Genomic DNA, 6,404 nt, shown 5'->3' on the forward strand with positions numbered 1-6,404 from the left:
TGAATACGGCTCCCATTGATGTCCAATTGGCTACCTTAGAAGACCTTCGAGTATAGGTTATGTACATTCCGATAAACTGGGTCGACATGTGCTTTAACATCTCAAATCGTTCGGAGTTGTAAATATGTATTTTTACCTATTTAAGGTCGTGAAATAAATGGACATTTATATCTGGCCCATGAATCACGTGCGGTCTGAGGGCTCACCATCTCATTGGAACAGATTCAGTGAGATTGAGCTGCGGTCTAGAGGCAGAATGCGTGGAACTACAACGTACTAATGGAGCTCTCAGGACAGACGGTATTAAACATGACAAATTGCACCCGGCACACGGAGACGTCGATTCAATGCTGTACCTTTGTTGCGCACATTCCTAACCTAGGTTCAGATTATCGTTGATGACACAAATCTAGTCCGCTAGGATTTGGTGCACTGCTATATTTAACATCGTGAAAGAAATAAACACGACAAAAACAAAATGCATATATAGGCTAACAAACTTGACAAAATCCTTTCATGTTATATTGACATCTGATATTTCCAACAGTGTGTGTGTATGTGTGTATGTGTGTGTGGGAGAGAGAAAGAGGGGGGGGGGGGGGGGGATTTAACTCATTGTAATGCACAGAACGACCTGCCCTCTTTTGAAAAAAGGGGAAAAGGGAGCCATGCTTTGCAGAGCATCGCTCACACTGGTAGAATCCGCTACTCGCCCGCCGGAGTCCCCTGATTGTCCATCATGACACCGAGATAACCGGGAATAGGCCTACACGCCGTTTGCTAACAACAAAACGAATCACACCACACAATGATGTGAAAGAAAACAAAAAGCGAATGGATACACGACAATACCATGGGACCGACCGTCTGGCCTGCGAGAGAGGGTGAGTATGAAGTATCCATGTTTCGACTGGGTCGGTATTAGATATCATAAATGAGAAGGAAAGAAATGTGCTTTGTTAAGTGGTGTCCACGTGTAGCATAAAAACTGACCATGCACACTCACTAGCCTATATGGTGTTGGGGTGTTGGCATGATTCGCACAAAGCAAATAAACTCAAAGATAACGGACTTGCCTCCGACGTTGCACTTGCCATTGTTATGGCGGGCGTTAAAAAAATGCCTCTAGTAATTATGGATATGAATAAGGTTGACAAAGAGCCAGTATAATCACTATACACGTTACTGCACAAGTGGTCTCATATATATGGACTAGAGTTAGTCTACATAATGGACAAAAACGATGGAATGACTGCATGCTCATTATGCACCTGTTTGTTCGTCGCGCGACGCTTTGAGACAATGGGTCCGCGCACGGACCTACTAGGTTGAGTTCTCAATGGTTATCCGATAGCGGGAAGGTAAACTATCAAGCGGGTTTGTTACACATTCCAAATATCGGTTCATAAAGGACTGTGTCATTTAGATTTTTCATATGGGAGGGGGGATTCCCCCCCCCCCCATCTAAAATGGCGTTTCCCTTTGTTTCTCCATCCCAAATATTGAATGGGTAATGCAGTGCAATAATCATAGCCGTCTGAATCCAAACTGCGTTCAAGCCTATACTTATATACATTAGTGAATATAATCTGTGTCAAGGCAGAAATAGCTCCCAAAGCCTATTGGAGCGCTTAGCAGCACTGTTGAGGCAGTAGCCTAGTTGCTGTAGTAGACAGGCTAGTCCTAATAGTAGTAGTGGAGGTAGTGGGGTAGTAGCCTTGACTCAATAATTGATCAATTCCATTTCAGTATATTTTGCACTGTTTTCATGAGGCAAATTGATGGATATAATGACTGAATTCAACACGACCTGAGATTACATCCAATAGCCTATTGGCATGCAGTTTCAAACGCGTTTATCATGCGCTATAAACACTGGCGTTTTCTATTCTATATATGCACATGGATACTATGCACAATTCATTTAATTAATGCACATTCTCTTGCTTATTAAAATATAAAATGTAAAATCGTTTTCATAGTGAATGCAAAGACATGAACAGACACATCCGTTTCATACTCTCGCTTTGAACTGGTTTCAAAACCACGGACAGCGAATAGGGTCCAGCATTGGACCTAAACAAATTCTTAAACGAAATTGTTCTAATGCCTCACACATATTAAACAATTCGACACAATTGAAAAAAGAAAATCGCTCGCGCGTGTGTCCATTATTAGAACATTACGTAATTAGTGTAACATTACGTAACTGATTATATAGCCAGTCAACTTCAAACCTTTAGGCTAAACCAATAGCCTAACTCACCTAGTAATATTATCAAACTAGCCTACTCACACAGATCGCTGTGCATTGACATGACAAAACAGGATTTAAAATCCTCTTTCTATTCGTTCTATGTCCATCACTATACACTTTAACAAGGTGCGTCGAGTAATTACAATAGCTAAGAAACAGAGAGATTAGGTTTAAACTGAGATTGAAGTGATTATTCCTTAGTTTCAAGGGCATAGGAAGATGATTGGGGACGTTGGCTATAGAGAGAGAACATCTGTTTGCCCAGTGACGTCACCGCCCCCATGCAACCCTCTGGTGCAGAAGGCAGATGCCTTATTTGTTTGGCTAGAGCGCCATTAATCCTGAAGTCAGCCGGCGAGGGGAAAAGACCGGGCTGAGGGAGATCAGTCTCATTTAGTGGTATCGAAAACCGGACATGTACAACTCAGCTCAGCTCGTCCTCGGTCCCAGATGGATTTGTGAGGAGAGGAGCCTATATACCTTTGCCTTATGCGGTTCCACGGTGCGTTGATGGAATGCAGGAGGAGGGCAGTTTGAGGCTTTCGAATTGCCCCATTCTAGCTTTACAGAATCTCTTTGTTTTCTTTACTTGACCTGCGAGTAGACTGGTGCTATGCTTTCTCTTGTAAAGTACCGTCCAATTTTTCCAAGCAGAAAGCGACCTTTATGGATCTCTATTTGATTATTTTTTTAATGTAAGAGGAACACTTTTCCCCTGTTTGTAGGCTTTTCTCTCTTTCCCGTACAGGATTGCAGGATTGACTTTCTAAGGTTTGTGACGCATTTGGTGTTTTCTTCTCTTTTTTTGGTAGGTGTTTGATGGAGGAATACGACGTGGTTGAAGTTTTTGCCAAAACAGACATCATTTGAAAAAGATCAAATGGCCCGTCCCCCTTTTTGCCTCCGGAGACGGATTCGGACTAACCATCAGTTTGAATCTAGCCCCCAAAAACAGTGCTAGAGACGACTTTAACCCATTGCGCACGGGTGTCACCAAGCTCAATGGCCGCCGTAGTTCCATTTTTAATAGTTTTTTTTTCTATCAAATTACATTAAATTGTCATGGTGGTGTAATGTATATAGCCTACATTTATCAGCAGCTATGTAACCTTCCATTCCAGAATGCCACTCCAACTTCAAAGCACACTGACATCGCCACATAACTATTCGCACTGAAGGTCTGAAGGAACGGGTGTTGGTTAGTCTATATTGAACAAGGAATATTAGGGGCAGAAATGGCAAATAAGGAATGTTATGGGTGGATATGGCAAAATGTAGCACACACACACACACTGAGTCTTCTGAGGTTCTAGTTCTCCGTGTTCACAGCGGACCTTGATTTAATGTCTTACAATTAAGGCACGCGGTGAATGCCAAGAGCGGAGCCTGCTGTCATCTACGCGAGCGCACACAGCTTTCACTAAAACGACATACTAAAGCGATAACGGAAAAGGTTTGTGTCTGCAATTGTTGTCTGCAAATTCCCCTGTAGTCTATGTTGTATCGTTTTCTTTTTTTCAGAGTAAATAAAGCACCCAATACTACCAGCTCATGTCTTCAAGTTATGATAACTGATGTCATTTCAAATGCATGTAGCCTACGCTGTCGATATTCAACATTGTCTATTGCAGCTAAAACATATGCAGCTTAAACATGTTAAAATATGTGGGAGGATGTTGTAAATGTGCCCTGTGGTCGAGTGTAAATGAAGGACCTTTGGTTGAGGTAGAGGCCTTGCTTACACACGATCCGCTCTCAAGGCGCTGTCCACCACCACTGGTGCTGAAACCAAGAGCAGCCCATTTTGTTTTAGTAGGCCTGCGCTATACGCGAACGCGTCAGAATAATATTATTATACACGAAATATACAGTAAGCTATTATATTGAATAGGCCTACACGAAAGCAGGGCACAGACGGATTTATCAAACAAAGGCACACAGCCTACATGCAGACCCACGCATACATATACACGCACATCAGGACTCACATAAATATGCACACAAACACACACGCCACAAGAAGGCACATACACAGTTACAGCCACACAGTTCTACATTTCACTTAAAAATAGTAGCCTTCTTGTCTCCTTGTGAGGTTTACGTGTAATGACATTTGCAAGCAGTGACAACATAGCCTAATGTAACGATCAACCCCAATCTGTAGCCTCCTATACATGGGGTACGTAGGCTAATCCTTAGGCCTGCATATTTAACCGTCCATTCAACCCATAGCCTATTTCTGTTTTCAACTAGGATCATTTGAGTCAGAATCTGAACATATGATTCAGATTTAAATGTAGACTTCATCTCGAAAAATTGGAAGAGATGTGGAAATTGTATTTGTCAAAAGCATTTATTCATATCCAATCAAATAGGCCTATGTTGAATCGTTTCTTCGCGGTTTGCAGATTTACAATAATACCCATAGGTTTGCTATGCCACCTAGTGGCCGTTGCATACATGGGCAGACTTGAATACGTTGTACCCCAATGTAGGCCCCTACACAACACAGAGTGAGGGTCAACATGGCATGTCAAATCATTATATCAAGTTGACAAGGTTTTAGGGTAATCACTAGCATACAATATAGGATACAATTCACCAGAACCTTCTGTGGGAATGTGTATTTGATAGGTCAATAGGTATACAGTGTCGTCATTTTAAACAGCATTAAGTTGACTGTATCTTTCTCTGACAATCACATAGCACCACAGGAAGAAGAGAAGGCATTCCCAGGTGATGTAATACAAGTTTCACTACCCCCGGGTACCAGGGATTTGCTTGTTTTCCTATTTGACCAATGTTGAATTATGTCATGATTCCTCTCCCTCCTTTGGTCAGCAGTAGGAAATAACAGGATTTTGGCAGAGAGACAGAGAGAGAGAGATTGAACATTAAAAAAGGGATTCTGCATAGTCTGTTAGAGACCCAGTAATATAAAGTCATCTTGGGTTATCTCCAGTGACTCTGGTGTTTGGCCAATGAAAATAATGGCATCCCTCCTGAGTACTTTTAGGTTATTCTACTGCTGCAGTGGGCCTCTATGAATGGGCCTCTATGAATGACCTCAGCCTCAAAAAGAGAGTCTGTTATCTCAGTGTTGAGTCGGTCAGGGCAGGACATGGCACAGTGAACTGACCTGACCTGAATACTAGCTACTCTAAGAGCAGAAGCAAACACAGTAATTGATCTGAAATGACCACTCTGGCATTGGGAAATTGCTACTCAACACAAAAATAAATCTCTTCATGTGATTGTGTTGCCATGCAACAAAACAGTTGTTCACATTCTAGCTGCCTATTAAACCAGAGGTTGACTGCTCTCTGATGATAGGAGTCTCCATAAAACAGCACTTAGACATCATTAATGCCCTAAGTGACATTCCTGGGGATAAGGCCGGTGGCTGTAATTCAGCTATAGGCACTTTAAAGTCATAGAGACGTCTACTCCATGGTTCACTTCACTCTGTCCTTGCAAGTTGCCTATGTTTTGACCAGGGCCCAGGCACTCCGAGGCAGCTGGAGAGAGCAGAGATACGGATGAGCATATAATGACTGTCTTGTCTTTGGAATGGGGCAGATTGTTACGTGTCTATCTCCCTCTGTGCTGCACATGATTGTTGTTTAATAAACCTTTGAAAATGTAAGTTGTCTACCATATCCTTGTATTCATAACTTCCACACCTTGGGGAAATGTATGATTTCTGACAAGACATCACATATTATTGAATTATCATTTATTACATAAGTATAAACACATATCAAATGATATTCATGGTCGAACAACGCAGTTATTTTTCAACGCAGAAAATTGAGGAAGTTAAATACATTTCAATTCCTGGATTTCAATCTCCTCTAAATTGTCTCGAATTCTTTCGAATTTGTATCATGCTTGTCCATGTCTATTGTTGATAATACTTGCAATGATTTCTTCACACAAAAAATCCTGATAAATACATACCGTAGCTCTTATCATAGTGGTTGTTGTATGCCACCGTGTGGTAGAAATGACTTACTACATTAAGACTCGAATATGAGACGGAGAACGATTTTGACCCTGGGGATTCCCTCAGCACATTATAGCTCAGAGACAGATCACAGGAAAAACTGTAAATGTGTGTGATGACAGTTAATAGTCGATGTAGAGT

At 41.7% G+C, this 6,404-nt stretch overlaps 1 long non-coding RNA gene across 1 annotated transcript; it reads left to right on the forward strand.

Annotated features, from left to right (window-relative positions):
- Nucleotides 1-677: 677 nt before the first annotated feature.
- LOC149977404 (uncharacterized) lies at nt 678-3,804 on the forward strand. The gene is made up of 2 exons (XR_016486497.1): nt 678-884; nt 3,070-3,804. It is a non-coding gene; the product is annotated as an uncharacterized LOC149977404 (long non-coding RNA).
- The last annotated feature ends 2,600 nt before the right edge of the window (nt 3,805-6,404 follow it).

The sequence above is a fragment of the Oncorhynchus mykiss genome, chromosome 15 (genome assembly GCF_057628025.1).
Source record: "Oncorhynchus mykiss isolate SJ-2025 chromosome 15, ASM5762802v1, whole genome shotgun sequence".
Taxonomy (NCBI): Eukaryota; Metazoa; Chordata; class Actinopteri; order Salmoniformes; family Salmonidae; genus Oncorhynchus; species Oncorhynchus mykiss.